The sequence below is a fragment of the Procambarus clarkii genome, chromosome 3, assembly GCF_040958095.1.
Source record: "Procambarus clarkii isolate CNS0578487 chromosome 3, FALCON_Pclarkii_2.0, whole genome shotgun sequence".
Classification (NCBI taxonomy): domain Eukaryota; kingdom Metazoa; phylum Arthropoda; class Malacostraca; order Decapoda; family Cambaridae; genus Procambarus; species Procambarus clarkii.
In genome coordinates, this window is record NC_091152.1 from 11,529,013 (window position 1) to 11,549,749 (window position 20,737).

At 51.0% G+C, this 20,737-nt stretch overlaps 1 protein-coding gene and 1 non-coding gene across 3 annotated transcripts in view; both read left to right on the top strand.

Annotated features, from left to right (window-relative positions):
* Positions 1-20,737, top strand: part of LOC123760948 (uncharacterized) — a 709,495-nt gene that overhangs the window by 492,229 nt on the left and 196,529 nt on the right. The gene's annotated exons all lie outside the window — the stretch shown is intronic.
* Positions 392-464, top strand: TRNAR-CCU (transfer RNA arginine (anticodon CCU)). Its single transcript has one exon. It is a non-coding gene; the product is annotated as a tRNA-Arg (tRNA).

Here is a 20,737-nt window from a genome sequence, read left to right on the forward strand (position 1 = left end):
TGGTTCCAGCGCCGTCGCAGGAACTGTGAATTCCGGGGTTGACCTCGAAGGTGGTGAAGAAGGGCACAGGGACCTCCAACCCCGGAGACCGCGGTGGTCGGGGCCGGAGAACAACCACCCCATCAAGGGTATGAACGACCCCAGCCTCCTGGGGTCTTATCATAACTAAGTCAGTAATTCATGTTCCTAATAAAATGATTCTTGTTTAACAATAATAATCTAATCTGGAAAGAGATATTTGAAAATACCATAGCGCTACTCTGCAAGATCTGATGTGCCTAACAGGCCGAAAATCATTAGGCTTGTTAGGCACATCTGACAATTATATCTACCAATCACGGAAATAAAAAAACTAAACAGCCCTGCTTCCTCAAGACAAGCAAACATGCATGCCCCTGTGGCCCAATGGATAAGGCATTGGCCTCCTAAGCCAAGGATTGTGGGTTCGAGTCCCACCAGGGGTTAATTTTACTGAACACGGTTCGTTCGTTGTAAGGTCACAAATGGTGATCAGAGTTTATATAGAACATCACACGAGCCGATTACTGATGGCAGCAATTAATTATGGCAGCAACGTGGAGTGTTTAACCAGAGGTGGACCAGACCAGGGGCCAGATTCACGAAGCAGTTACGCAAGTACTTACGAACGTGTACATCTTTCCTCAATCTTTGACGGCTTTGGTTACATTTATTAAACAGTTTACAAGCATGAAAACTTGCCAATCAACTGTTGTTATTGTTATAAACAGCCTCCTGGTGCTTCGGAGCTCATTAACTGTTTAATAAGTGTAAACAAAGCCGCCAAAAATTGAGAAAAGATGTATAGGTTCGTAAGTGTTTGCGTAACTGCTTCGTGAATCTGGCCCCAGCTTCACGAGAGTGTCGCTTGCTTAGCTAAACGAACTATGGGGTTCATTCACTCCCTGAGCCCCCATTATGTGGGCTCTGTAACCCCTTTCTACCACCGCCCACGGGATGGGTATAGGGTGCATATTAAAAATAAAAAGGTGGACGACCTTTTTATTGGAAAAACAGGTGGAAAAGACAGGTGGAAAAGACCTTTTCCACCTTTCACTGGGCGCTGCAGGAGACGCTGAAGAAGAACAGAGCTTCATAAGACAACAAGTTCAAGTATGTTTATTGAGATAAGCAATAAATACATCTCAAAGGGATAGAGTAGCTTAGGCTATTTCTACCCCCCACCCATAAGACAACAATGTGAGTGTGAGGCGACGGCCCGCGCTCCTCTCACCCCAGACAGTGAGCCACCACACTGATGGTGTACCCGGGCTCCCCGACTTGCTGCCTTCTGTTCATAATTATTTACTCTCCTGTGCTGTTTAGTGTTCCTTTAAATCATTCGGATTACTTCACCACCTCAGTACTGGCCACATTAATCCCAGAAATTATACTGGTGTTCTCACATACCTTGCTCATAGAATTTATAAAATACAGATATTTAATATATATTGTATCTTTTTAAGGTTTATTAGCGTCGTTGAAGAGTTGTTAAAGAATTGTCATGTAATTTTCAAAAAAAGAAAGTCATGTGCAGTCTGCACATGGCACATACATATATGTCGTACCTAGTAGCCAGAACGCACTTCTCGGCCTACTATGCAAGGCCCGATTTGCCTAATAAGCCAAGTTTTCATGAATTAATTGTTTTTCGACTACCTAACCTACCTAACCTAACCTAACCTAACTTTTTCGGCTACCTAACCTAACCTAACCTATAAAGATAGATTAGGTTAGGTTAGGTAGGGTTGGTTAGGTTCGGTCATATATCTACGTTAATTTTAACTCCAATAAAAAAAAATTGACCTCATACATAATGAAATGGGTAGCTTTATCATTACATAAGAAAAAAATTAGAGAAAATATATTAATTCAGGAAAACTTGGCTTATTAGGCAAATTGGGCCTTGCATAGTAGGCCGAGAAGTGCGTTCTGGCTACTAGGTACGACATATATATATATATAAATGCAATATTATGTGTATGTAATAATAATTGTGTAACTAGCTACACAAGATTGTTACTTGCTTAACTAAACTAAACTAAACTCTGGGATTAAGTTCCTGAACCTATTATGTGCCTCTGTAACCCTCTCCACCACCACCCACTAGATGGGTATGGGGTGCAAAATAAACTCATAAAACTAAATATCCTGACGTCTCCCACTGGTAATAATTTCAGTATTTTCAGAGTATTATTAGACTAATCTGTCTGTATTAATATACTTCATTCTTAGTATCTCTCGTATATATTTATACAGTTAACTTCAATAAGAATATTATGGTTAATTTGACCGTGAAAATAAACAAAAGATGTCGGTTGAATTAGTCAATTCTGTGTGCGGTGAAAACTCTTGCATTGCCGTAAGTGTTAAATTGCAACGTTATACCTCCAAGGTTTTCGACCATAAGGACTATGCGCGTTTAGAGCAGTCAGCCCTAAATATAATAGCCTATTTTTAGAGATGTTTATTTATGTTGAGTTTGAAGTAAGGATCCTTACTTAGGGGATAGTTGACGGTGGTGGGGGAGCCAGTTGTACCGTTGACGGTGGTGGGGGCCAGTTGTACCGTTGACGGTGGTGGGGGGCCAGTTGTACCGTTGACGGTGGTGGGGGAGCCAGTTGTACCGTTGACGGTGGTGGGGGAGCCAGTTGTACCGTTGACAGTGGTGGGGGAGCCAGTTGTACCGTTGACGGTGGTGGGGGGCCAGTTGTACCGTTGACGGTGGTGGGGGAGCCAGTTGTACCGTTGACGGTGGTGGGGGAGCCAGTTGTACCGTTGACAGTGGTGGGGGAGCCAGTTGTACCGTTGACAGTGGTGGGGGGGGGGGCCAGTTGTACCGTTGACGGTGGGGGGGAGCCAGTTGTACCGTTGACAGTGGTGGGGGGGGAGCCAGTTGTACCGTTGACGGTGGTGGGGGCCAGTTGTACCGTTGACGGTGGTGGGGGAGCCAGTTGTACCGTTCACGGTGGTGCGGGGAGCCAGGCCAGTTGTACCGTTGACGGTGGGGGGGAGCCAGTTGTACCGTTGACAGTGGTGGGGGAGCCAGTTGTACCGTTGACGGTGGGGGGGAGCCAGTTGTACCGTTGACGGTGGAGGGGGAGCCAGTTGTACCGTTGACGGTGGTGGGGGAGCCAGTTGTACCGTTGACAGTGGTGGGGGAGCCAGTTGTACCGTTGACAGTGGTGGGGGGGGGGCAGTTGTACCGTTGACGGTGGTGGGGGGGCCAGTTGTACCGTTGACGGTGGTGCGGGGAGCCAGGCCAGTTGTACCGTTGACGGTGTTGGGGGAGCCAGTTGTACCGTTGACGGTGGTGGGGGGCCAGTTCTTCCGTTGACGGTGGTGGGGGAACCAGTTGTACCGTTGACGGTGGTGGGGGCCAGTTGTACCGTTGACAGTGGTGGGGGGGAGCCAGTTGTACCGTTGACAGTGGTGGGGGGGGGGAGCCAGTTGTACCGTTGACGGTGGTGGGGGCCAGTTGTACCGTTGACGGTGGTGGGGGAGCCAGTTGTACCGTTGACGGTGGTGCGGGGAGCCAGGCCAGTTGTACCGTTGACGGTGTTGGGGGAGCCAGTTGTACCGTTGACGGTGGTGGGGGGCCAGTTGTACCGTTGACGGTGGTGGGGGAGCCAGTTGTACCGTTGACGGTGGTGGGGGAGCCAGTTGTACCGTTGACAGTGGTGGGGGGGAGCCAGTTGTACCGTTGACGGTGGTGGGGGAGCCAGTTGTACCGTTGACGGTGGTGGGGGAGCCAGTTGTACCGTTGACGGTGGTGGGGGCCAGTTGTACCGTTGACAGTGGTGGGGGGGAGCCAGTTGTACCGTTGGCGGTGGTGGGGGGGCAAGTTGTACCGTTGACGGTGGTGGGGGGGCCAGTTGTACCGTTGACAGTGGTGGGGGGGGCAAGTTGTACCGTTGACGGTGGTGGGGGAGCCAGTTGTACCGTTGACGGTGGTGGGGGCCAGTTGTACCGTTGACAGTGGTGGGGCGGAGGCAGTTGTACCGTTGACGGTGGTGGGGGAGCCAGTTGTACCGTTGACAGTGGTGGGGAAGCCAGTTGTACCGTTGACGGTGGTGGGGGGAGCCAGTTGTACCGCTGACAGTGGTGGGGAAGCCAGTTGTACCGTTGACGGTGGTGCAGGGGGCCAGTTGTACCGTTGACAGTGGTGGGGGGGCCAGTTGTACCGTTGACGGTGGTGGGGGGCCAGTTGTACCGTTGACAGTGGTGGGGGAGCCAGTTGTACCGTTGACGGTGGTGGGGGGGGGCAGTTGTACCGTTGACAGTGGTGGGGGAGCCAGTTGTACCGTTGACGGTGGTGGGGGGCCAGTTGTACCGTTGACGGTGGTGGGGGAGCCAGTTGTACCGTTGACGGTGGTGGTGGGGGGGGCCAGTTGTACCGTTGACAGTGGTGGGGGGAGCCAGTTGTACCGTTGACGGTGGTGGGGGGGCCAGTTGTACCGTTGACAGTGGTGGGGGGGCCAGTTGTACCGTTGACAGTGGTGGGGGGGGCCAGTTGTACCGTTGACGGTGGTGGGGGAGCCAGTTGTACCGTTGACGGTCGTGGGGAAGCCAGTTGTACCGTTGACAGTGGTGGGGGGGGGGCCAGTTGTACCGTTGACAGTGGTGGGGGGGGGCCAGTTGTACCGTTGACAGTGGTGGGGGGACAGTTGTACCGTTGACGGTGGTGGGGGAGCCAGTTGTACCGTTGACGGTGGTGGGGGGGGGCCAGTTGTACCGTTGACAGTGGTGGGGGGGACAGTTGTACCGTTGACGGTGGTGGGGGGGCCAGTTGTACCGTTGACAGTGGTGGGGGGGCCAGTTGTACCGTTGACAGTGGTGGGGGAGCCAGTTGTACCGTTGACGGTGGTGGGGGGCCAGTTGTACCGTTGACAGTGGTGGGGGAGCCAATTGTACCGTTGACGGTGGTGGGGGAGCCAGTTGTACCGTTGACAGTGGTGGGGGGGCAGTTGTACCGTTGACAGTGGTGGGGGAGCTAGTTGTTCCGTTGACGGTGGTGGGGGAGCCAGTTGTACCGTTGACAGTGGTGGGGGGGCCAGTTGTACCGTTGACGGTGGTGGGGGGGGGCCAGTTGTACCGTTGACAGTGGTGGGGGGGGGGCAGTTGTACCGTTGACGGTGGTGGGGGGCCAGTTGTACCGTTGACGGTGGTGGGGGGGCCAGTTGTACCGTTGACAGTGGTGGGGGAGCCAGTTGTACCGTTGACGGTGGTGGGGGGCAGTTGTACCGTTGACGGTGGTGGGGGGGGCCAGTTGTACCGTTGACAGTGGTGGGGGAGCCAGTTGTACCGTTGACGGTGGTGGGGGGGCAGTTGTACCGTTGACAGTGGTGGGGGAGCCAGTTGTACCATTGACAGTGGTGGGGGGCCAGTTGTACCGTTGACGGTGGTGGGGGAGCCAGTTGTACCGTTGACAGTGGTGGGGAAGCCAGTTGTACCGTTGACGGTGGTGGGGGAGCCAGTTGTACCGTTGACAGTGGTGGAGGGGGGCCAGTTGTACCGTTGACGGTGGTGGGGGGGCCAGTTGTACCGTTGACGGTGGTGGGGGGGCCAGTTGTACCGTTGACAGTGGTGGGGGGGCCAGTTGTACCGTTGACGGTGGTGGGGGGCCAGTTGTACCGTTGACAGTGGTGGGGGAGCCAGTTGTACCGTTGACGGTGGTGGGGGAGCCAGTTGTACCGTTGACGGTGGTGGGGGAGCCAGTTGTACCGTTGACGGTGGTGGGGGGGGGACAGTTGTACCGTTGACGGTGGTGGGGGAGCAGTTGTACCGTTGACAGTGGTGGGGGAGCCAGTTGTACCGTTGACGGTGGTGGGGGGGCCTGTTGTACCGTTGACGGTGGTGGTGGGCCAGTTGTACCGTTGACAGTGGTGGGGGGGCAGTTGTACCGTTTACGGTGGTGGGCCAGTTGTACCGTTGACGGTGGTGGGGGGGGGCAGTTGTACCGTTGACGGTGGTGGGGGGGCCAGTTGTACCGTTGACGGTGGTGGGGGGGGGCAGTTGTACCGTTGACGGTGGTGGGGGGCCAGTTGTACCGTTGACGGTGGTGGTGGGCCAGTTGTACCGTTGACAGTGGTGGGGGGGCCAGTTGTACCGTTGACGGTGGTGGGGGGCCAGTTGTACCGTTGACGGTGGTGGAGGAGCCAGTTGTACCGTTGACGGTGGTGGGGGAGCCAGTTGTACCGTTGACAGTGGTGGGGAGCCAGTTGTACCGTTGACGGTGGTGGGGGGCCAGTTGTACCGTTGACGGTGGTGGGGGGGCAGTTGTACCGTTGACGGTGGTGGGGGGGAGCCAGTTGTACCGTTGACAGTGGTGGGGGAGCCAGTTGTACCGTTGACGGTGGAGGGGGCCAGTTGTACCGTTGACGGTGGAGGGGGCCAGTTGTACCGTTGACGGTGGTGGGGGGGCAGTTGTACCGTTGACGGTGGTGGGGGGGGCCAGTTGTACCGTTGACAGTGGTGGGGGGGGCCAGTTGTACCGTTGACAGTGGTGGGGGGCAGTTGTACCGTTGACGGTGGTGGGGGGCCAGTTGTACCGTTGAAGGTGGTGGGGGGCCAGTTGTACCGTTGACAATGGTGGGGGGCCAGTTGTACCGTTGACAGTGGTGGGGGGGCAGTTGTACCGTTGACGGTGGTGGGGGGGGCAGTTGTACCGTTGACAGTGGTGGTGGGGGCAGTTGTACCGTTGACAGTGGTGGGGGGGCAGTTGTACCGTTGACGGTGGTGGGGGGGAGCCAGTTGTACCGTTGACAGTGGTGGGGGTCCAGTTGTACCGTTGACGGTGTTGGGGGCCAGTTGTACCGTTGACGGTGGTGGGGGCCAGTTGTACCGTTGACGGTGGTGGGGGCCAGTTGTACCGTTGACGGTGGTGGGGGGGGGCGGCGGTTGTACCGTTGACGGTGGTGGGGGAGCCAGTTGTACCGTTGACGGTGGTGGGGGGGGGGCAGTTGTACCGTTGACAGTGGTGGTGGGGGCAGTTGTACCGTTGACAGTGGTGGGGGGGCAGTTGTACCGTTGACAGTGGTGGGGGAGCCAGTTGTACCGTTGACGGTGGTGGGGGCCAGTTGTACCGTTGACGGTGGTGGGGGGGGGCCAGTTGTACCGTTGACAGTGGTGGGGGGGGGAGCCAGTTGTACCGTTGACGGTGGTGGGGGAGCCAGTTGTACCGTTGACGGTGGTGGGGGGGGCAGTTGTACCGTTGACAGTGGTGGGGGGGTCAGTTGTACCGTTGACGGTGGTGAGGGGGAGCCAGTTGTACCGTTGACGGTGGTGAGGGGGGGGGCAGCTGTACCGTTGACGGTGGTGGGGGCAGTTGTACCGTTGACAGTGGTAGGGGAGCCAGTTGTACCGTTGACGGTGGTGAGGGGGAGCCAGTTGTACCGTTGACAGTGGTGGGGGGCAGTTGTACCGTTGACAGTGGTGGGGGAGCCAGTTATTACGTTGGATAAACTAAAGGAATGGTCCAACAAATGGCTTCTAAAGTTCAACTCAAGTAGTGTAGAGAGGTGGCGGGAACAGGAGGTCAGACATAAAGTACCGATTGGGGAAAATCCTCCATGAAACGGACAGAAAGATCTAGGAGTTGATAGCATGTCGAATCTGTCTACTGAAGCATACATCAAAAGGATATAATCAGCGGCGTATGCGAGCCTGGCTAACATCAGATCCACCTTGTCGGTGGATCGGTACGGTACATAGGGCGCCTGACAGCTGAGTGGACAGCGCTTCGGATTCGTAGTCCTGAGGTTCCGGGTTCGATCCCCGGTGGAGGCGTAGACAAATGGGCAAAATGTTTCTTTCACTCTCATGCCCCCTGTTACCTAGTAGTAATCGTTAAAAGTGGCTATCGTTACCTGTGGCAGGTGGCTACCGTTACCTGTGGCAGGTGGCTACCGTTACCTGTGGCAGGTGGCTACCGTTACCTGTGGGGTGTGGCTACCGTTACCTGTGGCAGGTGGCTACCGTTACCTGTGGCAGGTGGCTACCGTTATCTGTGGTGCGTGGCTACCGTTACCTGTGGCAGGTGGCTACCGTTACCTATGGCAGGTATCTACCGTTACCTGTGACAGGTGGCTACCGTTACCTGTGAGGTGTGGCTACCGTTACCTGTGGGGTGTGGCTACCGTTACCTGTGGGGTGTGGCTACCGTTACCTGTGACAGGTGACTACCGTTACCTGTGACAGGTGGCTACCGTTACCTGTGACAGGTGGCTACCGTTACCTGTGGCAGGTGGCTATTGTTACCTGTGGGCAGGTGGCTACCGTTACCTGTGACAGGTGACTACCGTTACCTGTGACAGGTGGCTACCGTTACCTGTGGCAGGTGGCTACCGATACCTGTGGGGCGTGGCTACCGTTACCTGTGGGGCGTGGCTACCGTTACCTGTGGGGCGTGGCTACCGTTACCAGTGGCAGGTGGCTACCGTTACCTGTGGGGCGTGGCTACCGTTACCTGTGGGGCGTGGCTACCGTTACCTGCGGCAGGTGGCTACCGTTACCTGTGGGGCGTGGCTACCGTTACCTGTGGCAGGTGGCTACCGTTACCTGCGGCAGGTGGCTACCGTTACCTGCGGCAGGTGGCTACCGTTACCTGCGGCAGGTGGCTACCGTTACCTGCGGCAGGTGGCTACCGTTACCTGTGGGGTGTGGCTACCGTTACCTGCGGCAGGTGGCTACCGTTACCTGCGGCAGGTGGCTACCGTTACCTGTGGGGTGTGGCTACCGTTACCTGTGGGGTGTGGCTACCGTTACCTGTGGGGTGTGGCTACCGTTACCTGTGGGGTGTGGCTACCGTTACCTGCGGCAGGTGGCTACCGTTACCTGCGGCAGGTGGCTACCGTTACCTGCGGCAGGTGGCTACAATTACCTGCGGCAGGTGGCTACAATTACCTGCGGCAGGTGGCTACCGTTACCTGTGTCAGGTGGATACCGTTACCTGCGGCAGGTGGCTACAATTACCTGCGGCAGGTGGCTACAATTACCTGCGGCAGGTGGCTACCGTTACCTGTGTCAGGTGGATACCGTTACCTGCGGCAGGTGGCTACCGTTACCTGTGGCAGGTGGCTACAATTACCTGCGACAGATGATTGCATGTGATAAATCTCTCAATCTTGAACACTCCATATGTAAACTGTGAGAGCAAGAACACATATAATAATAATAATAATAATAATAATAATAATAATAAAAATAATACAAAGAAAGTAATCACACTAAGGTGACTGCATCAATGTCTGCATTCTGAATGTCTGGGGCGTGTGCGTGGGACTACCCACCGCATAGGTTCGAATCCTCATTACGGCTTCTACGGATTTTCCGAATGTTGGAGTAAAAGATGGAGCTAGTATATACTATGCCTAAAGCCAGTAATACGCACAGCTTTTCGGGCAAGTAAATAATTTTGCACACAACATTGTGGTGTGTCCAGTCATTAGACCGAATAAGAGAAGAAATGTAGACATTTACATACCACAGAGTCTATCACAGATTAAGAAAGTAATTAGAAACAGAGCAATGCAAAAGATGTGCAGTGATCACAACACAGCAGTTGCAACATCAAGTTCTGCGGGTTGGTACAAGAATTCAACCAGCTACGAACCACTTAGTTTGATGAAAGGGAGCAGTAGAGCAACAGAAGTACACTTACGTCGCATCAGGCTTGGATACCCATGTGCATTGGAAATAGGCTTACATGTTCCTGAAAATGAGAGGAAATGTCAGCACTGTGGAGAAATGCCCGACAGACCACTGGAACATTATCTAACACAGTGCACAGTTACAAACCCATTAAGATTTCAACTTAGATTCAACAGAGCAGAAGTTGTTGAACACGTGGGACAAAATCTTACTGAAGCGTATATAAATACTCATACTCCGCCCAAGTAAAACAGAAACAAGCAACACATAGTGGGCCAGCCAGAGGCTTAGGGCCCGCCCAGTGGGCCAGCCAGAGGCTTAGGACCCGCGCAGTGGGCCAGCCAGAGGCTTAGGACCCGCGCAGTGGGCCAGCCAGAGGCTTAGGGCCCGCCCAGTGGGCCAGCCAGAGGGTTAGAGCCCGCCCAGTGGGCCAGTCATAGGCTTAGGACCCGCCCAGTGGGCCAGCCAGAGGCTTAGAGCCCGCGCAGGAATATCCCTGCAAAAAAAAAGGAAGAAAAAAAAAGACCGAACACTCCCACCACAGTGCAAGTAACCTGAAGCTTTCAGTTACCTTTCTCTCCTCTCGTGTTCTTGAATACATCTTCCTAACCCACCCAGAGAATACTGGTGGTGACTGATTGTATGACACACATCAAGTCTCCCTCTGACCAACCTGTCCTCTTAAAAAGAACGTCGCTTTGGCCGTTTACTCGTATGGCCGAATTTGGACGTAATTTGAAAATGAAAAAAAAATGAAAATAAATTTGGGATTTTTTTTTCAACAACAGTAAGTTAAGGGTCCTCTGATAGGTTAGGTGGGCAGGAAATTCTCATAAAGTTTCAAAACGTTATGAAAAACGTTAATTTAAAGTGTCCTCTTATAACCTCTGCGCGTACGCCGGACGACTCAAATAGAAAACGGAACAGAACGTCACTTTTGTGAGTCGATTTCATTTCAAATTACGTCCAAATTTAGCCATATCGCGCATACGAGCCAAAAGTGACGTTATTTTTAAGAGGACGGGTTGCTCTGACACATCATCCAGCGTACTGGGAGTGTCAAACAACAACACCTCTTCACACACACACTATCTACCCTTCATGTAATGTAGGATAGCCTCATGAATGCCCATGTATCAATGTATATATACAGACAATAAACAAAAAATGTCGTTCCTAAAAGATGGCGCTCCTGCGTGTAATAAATGTCTAGGAAAAGGACAATAATGTTTAGAAAGTTCAAAGATATGCCACGAGATAAGAACAAGAGATAAAAGAGAGAGAGAGAGAGGCTACGAGAACAGGCAAAGGGAACTAAATCTACCCCGATGAGCTCTGATGTTTATACAGTGTTCTCTGATTGTGCCTATGGCACCTCTGCTCTTCATTGGTTCTATTCTGCATTTTCTTCCATATCGTTCACTCCAGTACGTTGTTATTTTACTGTGTAGATTAGGAACCTGGCCTTCCAGTATTTTCCATGTGTGTATTATTTGGTATCTCTCTCGTCTCCTTTCTAGTAAGTATATTTGGAGAGCTTTGAGACGATCTCAATAATTTAGGTGCTTTATCGCGTCTATGTATGCCGTATATGTTCTCTGTATTCCCTCATTTCAGCAATCTGTCCAGCTCTGAAGGGGGAAGTGAGTACTAAGTAGTATTCGAGACGGGACAATACCAGTGACTTGAGTACAACCATCGTGATGGGATCCCTGGATTTGAAAGTTCTCGTAATCCATCCTATCATTTTTCTGGCTGACGCAATATTTGCTTGGTTATTCTCCCCAAACATTAGATCGTCGGACATCATTATTTCCAAATCCTTGACATGCTGTTTACCTATTATGGGTAGATTCGATTGTGTTTTGTACCCTGTATTATGTTTCAGGTCCTCATTTTTGCCGTACCTGAGTACCTGGAATTTATCGCTGTTAAACATCATGTTATTTTCTGCTGCCCAGTCGAAAACTTTGTTGATATCTGCTTGTAATTTTTCCATGTCTTCAGCAGAGGTAATTTTCATGCTGATTTTTATGTCATCTGCAAAGGATGACACGAAGCTGTGACTTGTATTTTTATCTTTATCTGATATGAGAATAAGAAACAGCAGTGGTGCAAGGACTGTACCTTGAGGTACAGAGCTTTTAACTGCGCTTGGACTTGATTTTATTTAATTGACTGTTACTCTTTGTGTTCTGTTCGACCGGAAATTGAGTATCCAGCGTCCTACTTTACCAGTTATTCCCATTGACCTCATTTTGTGAGCTATCACCCATGGTCACAGTTGTCGAATGCCTTTGCAAATTCTGTGTATACAACATCTGCATTTTGCTTTTCTTCTAAAGCTTCTGTGATTTTGTCATAGTGGTTGAGTAACTGTGACAGACTGGATCTTCCCGCTCTAAATCTATGTTGTCCTAGGTTGTGTAACTCATTATTTTCCATAAAACTAGAAATTTGATTCCAAATCACTCTTTCAAAACTTTTATTATGTGTGATGTTAGTGCAACTGGCTTATTATTTTTTGCCAAGGCTTTACTCCCCCCATTGTGCAGAGGAGCTATATCTGCAGATTTAAGTGCTGCTGGTATCTCCCCTGTATCAGGGCTCTTTCTCCATATTACGCTGAGTGCTCGCGCTACTGGTACTTTACATTTCTTTATGAATATTGAATTCCATGAGTCAGGCCCAGGAGCTGTTACTTGAGCTCCTTACTACTACTATGTAGTAGTACTCCTTTACTACTTACTATGTTACAACCAGGCTAGCCCCTAAATCTCATATTAAATGCCAACGATGAGCAAATTTATATAACGTTAGGGCGAAATTATTTTATATTAGTTACCCATCAAATCGTTTTCTCATCATTCTAATTTTATGTTGGGTGTCTTGCCAATGATAGTCTCGCCGTTTTAATCGTAAGCTTTAAGTTTTTTCCGTTGTTTTATACCTGTTCACTCCAGCCACAGTTGTACACCTGTTCACTCCAGCCACAGTTGTACACCTGTTTAGACCAACCACACCAATTCATCTGTTCAGTCCAGCCACACCTGTACATCTGTTCGGTCTGGCCACACCTGTACATCTGTTCAGTCCAGCCACACCTGTACATCTATTCATTCCAGCCACATCTGTGCAGACTAGCCACACCTGTACATCTTTTCCGACCAGCCACACCTGTACATCTGTTCCGACCAGCCACACCTGTACATCTGTTCCGACCAGCCACACCTGTACATCTGTTCCGACCAGCCACACCTATACATCTGTTCCGACCAGCCACATCTGTACATCTATTCATTCCAGCTACACCTGTACATCTGTTCAGTCCAGCCACACCTGTACATATGTTCAGTCCAGCCACACCTGTACATCTGTTCAGTCCAGCCACACCTGTACATCTGTTCAGTCTAGCCACACCTGTACATCTGTTCCGACCAGCCACACCTGTACATCTGTTCCGACCAGCCACACCTGTACATCTGTTCAGTCCAGCCACACCTGTACATCTGTTCAGTCTAGCCACACCTGTACATCTGTTCCGACCAGCCACACCTGTACATCTGCTCAGTCCAGCCACACCTGTACATCTGCTCAGTCCAGCCACACCTGTACATCTGCTCAGTCCAGCTACACCTGTACATCTGCTCAGTCCAGCCACACCTGTACATCTGCTCAGTCCAGCCACACCTGTACATCTGCTCAGTCCAGCCACACCTGTACATCTGCTCAGTCCAGCCACACCTGTATTGTGTTCCTAATACTCGTGTAAAAAATGTTCTTAAATTTAGGGTAAACTAACTCGGTTTTAAATGTACAAACATTTGTGAAAAACAATTTGAATTTGTTAATTTGAGTGATAAAAAAGTGGAATAAACTTTGAACCAGAGGCAGAGGAACCCCAACACCTGAGACCTTCCAGAGCAGGAGTGACCGCCACTCACAGCTTCGAGAGCAGGAGTGACCGCCACTTACAGTTTAGAGAGCAGGAGTGACCGCCACTCACAGCTTCGAGAGCAGGAGTGACCGGTACTCGCAGCTTCGAGAGCAGGAGTGACCGCCACTCACAGCTTCGAGAGCAGGAGTGACCGCCACTTACAGCTTCGAGAGCAGGAGTGACCGCCACTTACAGCTTCGAGAGCAGGAGTGACCGCCACTTACAGCTTCGAGAGCAGGAGTGACCGCCACTCGCAGCTTCGAGAGCCGGAGTGACCGCCACTAACAGCTTCGAGAGCAGGAGTGACCGCCACTAACAGCTTCGAGAGCAAGAGTGACCGCCACTCGCAGCTTCGAGAGCCGGAGTGACCGCCACTAACAGCTTCGAGAGCCGGAGTGACCGCCACTCGCAGCTTCGAGAGCCGGAGTGACCGCCACTAACAGCTTCGAGAGCAGGAGTGACAGCCACTAACAGCTTCGAGAGCAGGAGTGACCGCCACTCGCAGCTTCGAGAGCAGGAGTGACCGCCACTTACAGCTTCGAGAGCAGGAGTGACCGCCACTAACAGCTTCGAGAGCAAGAGTGACCGCCACTCGCAGCTTCGAGAGCCGGAGTGACCGCCACTAACAGCTTCGAGAGCAGGAGTGACCGCCACTCGCAGCTTCGAGAGCCGGAGTGACCGCCACTAACAGCTTCGAGAGCAAGAGTGACCGCCACTCGCAGCTTCGAGAGCCGGAGTGACCGCCACTAACAGCTTCGAGAGCAGGAGTGACAGCCACTAACAGCTTCGAGAGCAGGAGTGACCGCCACTAACAGCTTCGAGAGCAAGAGTGACCGCCACTCGCAGCTTCGAGAGCCGGAGTGACCGCCACTAACAGCTTCGAGAGCAGAAGTGACCGCCACTTACAGCTTCGAGAGCAGGAGTGACCGCCACTTACAGTTTCGAGAGCAGGAGTGACCGCCACTCGCAGCTTCGAGAGCAGGAGTGACCGCCACTCGCAGCTTCGAGAGCAGGAGTGAACGCCACTCACAGCTTCGAGAGCAAGAGTGACCGCCACTAACAGCTTCGAGAGCAGGAGTGACCGCCACTCGCAGCTTCGAGAGCAGGAGTGACCGCCACTTACAGCTTCGAGAGCAGGAGTGACCGCCACTCGCAGCTTCGAGAGCCGGAGTGACCGCCACTAACAGCTTCGAGAGCCGGAGTGACCGCCACTAACAGCTTCGAGAGCATGAGTGACCGCCACTAACAGCTTCGAGAGCAAGAGTGACCGCCACTCGCAGCTTCGAGAGCCGGAGTGACCGCCACTAACAGCTTCGAGAGCCGGAGTGACCGCCACTCGCAGCTTCGAGAGCAGGAGTGACCGCCACTAACAGCTTCGAGAGCAGGAGTGACCGCCACTCGCAGCTTCGAGAGCAGGAGTGACCGCCACTCGCAGCTTCGAGAGCAGGAGTGACCGCCACTTACAGCTTCGAGAGCAGGAGTGACCGCCACTCACAGCTTCGAGAGCAAGAGTGACCGCCACTAACAGCTTCGAGAGCAGGAGTGACCGCCACTCGCAGCTTCGAGAGCAGGAGTGACCGCCACTTACAGCTTCGAGAGCAAGAGTGACCGCCACTCGCAGCTTCGAGAGCCGGAGTGACCGCCACTTACAGCTTCGAGAGCAGGAGTGACCGCCAATTACAGCTTCGAGAGCAGGAGTGACCGCCACTAACAGCTTCGAGAGCAAGAGTGACCGCCACTCACAGCTTCGAGAGCAAGAGTGACCGCCACTCGCAGCTTCGAGAGCCGGAGTGACCGCCACTTACAGCTTCGAGAGCAGGAGTGACCGCCAATTACAGCTTCGAGAGCAGGAGTGACCGCCACTAACAGCTTCGAGAGCAAGAGTGACCGCAACTCACAGCTTCGAGAGCAGGAGTGACCGCCACTAACAGCTTCGAGAGCAAGAGTGACCGCCACTCACAGCTTCGAGAGCAGGAGTGACAGCCACTTACAGCTTCGAGAGCAGGAGTGACCGCCACTTACAGCTTCGAGAGCAAGAGTGACCGCCACTTACAGCTTCGAGAGCAAGAGTGACCGCCACTAACAGCTTCGAGAGCAAGAGTGACCGCCACTAACAGCTTCGAGAGCAAGAGTGACCGCCACTTACAGCTTCGAGAGCAGGAGTGACCGCCACTTACAGCTTCGAGAGCAAGAGTGACCGCCACTTACAGCTTCGAGAGCAAGAGTGACCGCCACTAACAGCTTCGAGAGCAAGAGTGACCGCCACTAACAGCTTCGAGAGCAAGAGTGACCGCCACTTACAGCTTCGAGAGCAGGAGTGACCGCCACTCACAGCTTCGAGAGCAGGAGTGACCGCCACTAACAGCTTCGAGAGCAGGAGTGACCGCCACTCGCAGCTTCGAGAGCAGGAGTAACAGACACTCACAGCTTCGAGAGCAGGAGTGACCGCCACTCGCAGCTTCGAGAGCAGGAGTGACCGCCACTAACAGCTTCGAGAGCAAGAGTGACCGCCACTAACAGCTTCGAGAGCAGGAGTGACCGCCACTTACAGCTTCGAGAGCAAGAGTGACCGCCACTTACAGCTTCGAGAGCAGGAGTGACCGCCACTTACAGCTTCGAGAGCAGGAGTGACCGCCACTCACAGCTTCGAGAGCAAGAGTGACCGCCACTCACAGCTTCGAGAGCAAGAGTGACCGCCACTCACAGCTTCGAGAGCAGGAGTGACCGCCACTTACAGCTTCGAGAGCAGGAGTGACCGCCACTTACAGCTTCGAGAGCAAGAGTGACCGCCACTAACAGCTTCGAGAGCAAGAGTGACCGCCACTTACAGCTTCGAGAGCAGGAGTAACAGACACTAACAGCTTCGAGAGCAAGAGTGACCGCCACTCGCAGCTTCGAGAGCAAGAGTGACCGCCACTCGCAGCTTCGAGAGCAGGAGTGACCGGTACTCACAGCTTCGAGAGCAGGAGTGACCGCCACTCACAGCTTCGAGAGCAAGAGTGACCGCCACTCGCAGCTTCGAGAGCAAGTATATCTGAGTATCAACACGTTCGGAGGTACACTATGATATTACTGTTTTTATCATAACCAGTGTAATATCATATTACTATGATAATACACTGTACTGTCCCATCGTGAGTACTACTCGGTACTCACTTCCCTATACAGAGCATGAGAGGTCTCTGAAGTAAAGGGAATACAGATGACATACGGTACGCATGGACACGACAAAACATTTAAATTACTGGGACCGTCTCAAAGCTCTCAAAATGTTCTCTCTGGAAAGGAGACGAGAAGGTATCAAATAATATATACATATAAGATTCCTGAAGTTCAGGTCCCAAATTTGCACAGTAGAATATACTGGAACGAAAGATACGGAAAGAAATGCAGAATAGAAATATTGAAGAGTACAGGTGCCATAGGCACAATCAGAGAACACTGTCTAAAGAGATCCACGGCTGTTCAACACCCTCCCAGCAAGCATTAGAAATATTGCTGGAACAAAGGTGGACGTATTCAAGAGACACTTAGATAAGTTCTTGCAAGAAGTGCCGGACCAACCAGGCTGTAGTGGATGTGTGGGCTTGCGGGCCGCTCCAAGCAACGGCCTGTTGGACCAAATTAATAATTTTTTTTTATTTTTGCCCCGAGGGGCGAGTTTATTGGGCAGCGCCACTCATCCTGTGAGTGGACACACCGCCATTGTAGCATGTACAACACTCTCCAATAAGAAGAAAACCTGTTGGACCAAGTTAACCCAAGTCGAGCCTGGTCTCAGGCCGGGCTCGTGGAGTCCCAGAACCCTCTCCAGGTATACACATGAGATATACACCAAGAAGTGTATATTCAAATTCAAATTTACATCATGACAAATAAATGCAGGGACCTTCGACAAGCCGCCGGCTTCCTGACCAAATGTAAACTGTCAACAAAATTATTCGCACACCCTCCGTCACTATGTGATGGAGTGCGAAAAGATACGTGAATTCAGAGACAATTCTATAACCAATGTACCAACGATGTGTCAATATTTCATTCAAAATGATCTGCTACCAGAAATTTTAGCCAAATATCCCCAGTTTGCTAACTGTAGGTAGTAACTAAGAGTGACTGTAACCTATCCACCGCTGCCCACTGGATGGGGAGAGGGGGGGGGGGTGCAGGACAAACATATCAATTGTGACACTAGGCTCTCCACATATGTCAGTTGCTTAATTTAGAAACTGTACTTGTGGTCGATCTCGAACCCATTGATGATGTGACGACTTACACTGAATTTTGTAACTAGCTCATCAAGATTGTAACTTGCTTAGCTAAATGAATTGTGGGGTTCAGTCCCTGAGCCCATTATGTGCCTCTGTAACCCTTTACACCACCGCCCACAAGATGGGTATGGGGTGCATAATAAAGAAAGAAATTGAATTGTGGCGACGTTGATAACCCTGGTGTTAGCGTGTAGCCTCTCAGCAGGGGTGAGAGGTACGCCAGCAAGAGGCGCACACACGCACACTGTGAGAGTAAGCAAGCTGGTCCCTACGCCCAGCTACAGACAGTACCTCATAAGGTGGACCTGTAGGCAAGTTGCCCGTGGGAGCACCCCGTGCTAAGGAAGAAAACTGGACCTTTGAATGTAAATAAGAAAACGAATATCACGCGTTCTTTTGATCTATAACTTTGGTATCTGCTTGAAACACATTGAAATTGAAATTGAAATTGAAATAAGTTTATTGAGGTAAAATACACACAAAGGGATGAGGTAGCTCAAGCTATTCTCACCCCGTTCAGTACATCGTGTTAATATATACATATACACACATCACAAATAAACATATTACCAAACATTCTGAGAGGTAAAAATATACATTTCCTCCCTCACAAGTAGTATGGTATCAGACGTACACACAAATACTTTTATGACCTAGGTATACTGTATAGACAATTTGCAAGACACCTGCAGATAATTCAACAAAATATTACAATCTTGGTGCAAAATTCTTATATCTCTCAAGAATATCATCAACCTTTCCGTTGTGACACATCCAGGCTATTTGTTCAGGAACAGTCCTTATCTCAGTGTTTCTATATACACTAATCAACGGACAATCAAGAATATAATGGGCAAGGGTGTGAGACCTTAACATACCACATAGTTTACACTTCGTGTCATTACCATGAACATCTATCCCATATTCCCAGTAATATTTGTACCCAAGCCTGAGCCGCATGTACACAGAGTCACTCCAAGCATTTCTCCTTTTACCATAAGTGAAATGGGTGTTTTGACTCACATACATGTAGTGTTGCATGGTTTGACTACTCTCATACATTATCTCTCTCCTCTCCACTCCCGCCTGTGCCTGAATATTTCTGATTTTGCTTCTTATTTGTCTCATTGTGAATTCACATTCAATGTCAACTTGTGGTTTTGATGTGGCACGTTTGGCCAAGTCATCCGCCACCTCGTTGAGCACTATTCCAACATGAGATGGAATCCACATGAATTTCACACTATAACCTTTCAGCTGTATCTCAGTTATTCTTCTCTTACAGTCCTCCACTATAGACATGAAGACTGGGTTTCGACTGTTTAAGGACTCCAGTGCTCCTCGGCTATCGACAAATACAAAAACATTTTTGTCGTCATGACGTACTTCCTCCAAACACGCCAGAATGGCCTGCAGTTCAGCTTGTGTGGATGATATATAATTACTAAGCCGGAGTTCAATTATCCTGTCCACAGTCCCAAACTCCGTATAATCCCTTATTAGGACACCACACCCTGCCCTGCCATCCTCCGCCACCGACCCGTCGCAATATACATGTAAACTGTTGCCTCTTGGTAACCGAGATATCATGCTTCCATACAAACACCGTAATTGTCCCGGTTCATGATGAATCTTTTTCACCTTGAGGGGTACAATTTCGACGTCTATTTTCTGTACTTTCCAGGGAGCAGACATATTACACTTTCGAGAGGGTTTACAGCAGTCAAGTACGTCGTATTCCCTGAGGTCATGAGCTAATCCTCTCGTATAGCGTGTCTCCCTCAGTTTCCTGGAAGTGTGTACGTCACTCAAGCAGGTCTGAACGCTCTCAAACAGCTTATCCCCTCCTTTTCTCCGCATGAAACGAATAGATACTCTAGTGTTAATGTCACGGACTCTATCACACACACTCTGTAAATTTAATTCCATTCTCATTATTTCAATCATTGCATTTCTTTGACATCCAAGAATAATCCTCATAGCCTCGTTCTGTATCAGCTCTATTTTTTGAATTCTGCCTTGGCCTGTGTAAGACAATACGGGTGCTGCGTAGTCTATCAGGGATCGAACAGTGCTTATGTATAACATCCGCAAGATAGGTACCCCAACACCTTTACCAGAAAAAGCCAGTGCTTTTAGAGGATGCAGACGGGCTTTACATAAGGTGCTGATATGATTTATTTCAGCATTTTTACTCTCACATGTGTATCCAACATACATGCCCAGATACTTGTACTTCTGTACACGGCTCAGTTCCACACCATTTAGAGTAAGTGTTATATTTCTTCGTTTCCTATACTCGTATTTGGTTTTATCTGCATTTATAACTAAGCCTAACTTGTGACAGGTTGTACCAAGTATGTTAAGAGCATCTTGAATTTTGTTCCCAGAAGTGCCTTGTATAAGAATGTCATCAGCATATATGATCGTCGTGACCCCTGGAGGCTTCTCTTCCCTGCCTCATGCACGCTGGCCTATCATCAGAAGCTGCTGTGGACCGTCAAACTCGGAAGAGAACACCGCAAGTTCGAGCCCCTGCTGAAGGAAGGTGTAAACAGACCTTACTTAACGGTAGGTTCTATGGAGGCAGTGGAGTATCTTACCCAGCAAGGATACGATGGAATTCTTATGGAAATACCGGAGGGGAACGAGAAGCTGACGAAGGTAATTATCTATAAATACCCTCAGATTCTGGACCCCGAGTTTATACTCGACGACCAACGATTTGTGTGGGCCAAGCGTCACCTTATTAAAGGTGAAGCTAGGAGTCAGGTGGTGGCTCTAGTGAGAGGTGACGTACCCGAAAAAGTGTTCATCACCGGGGCTGGCTACAGGCATGTAGCAAAGTATGTGGAAGAGCCCA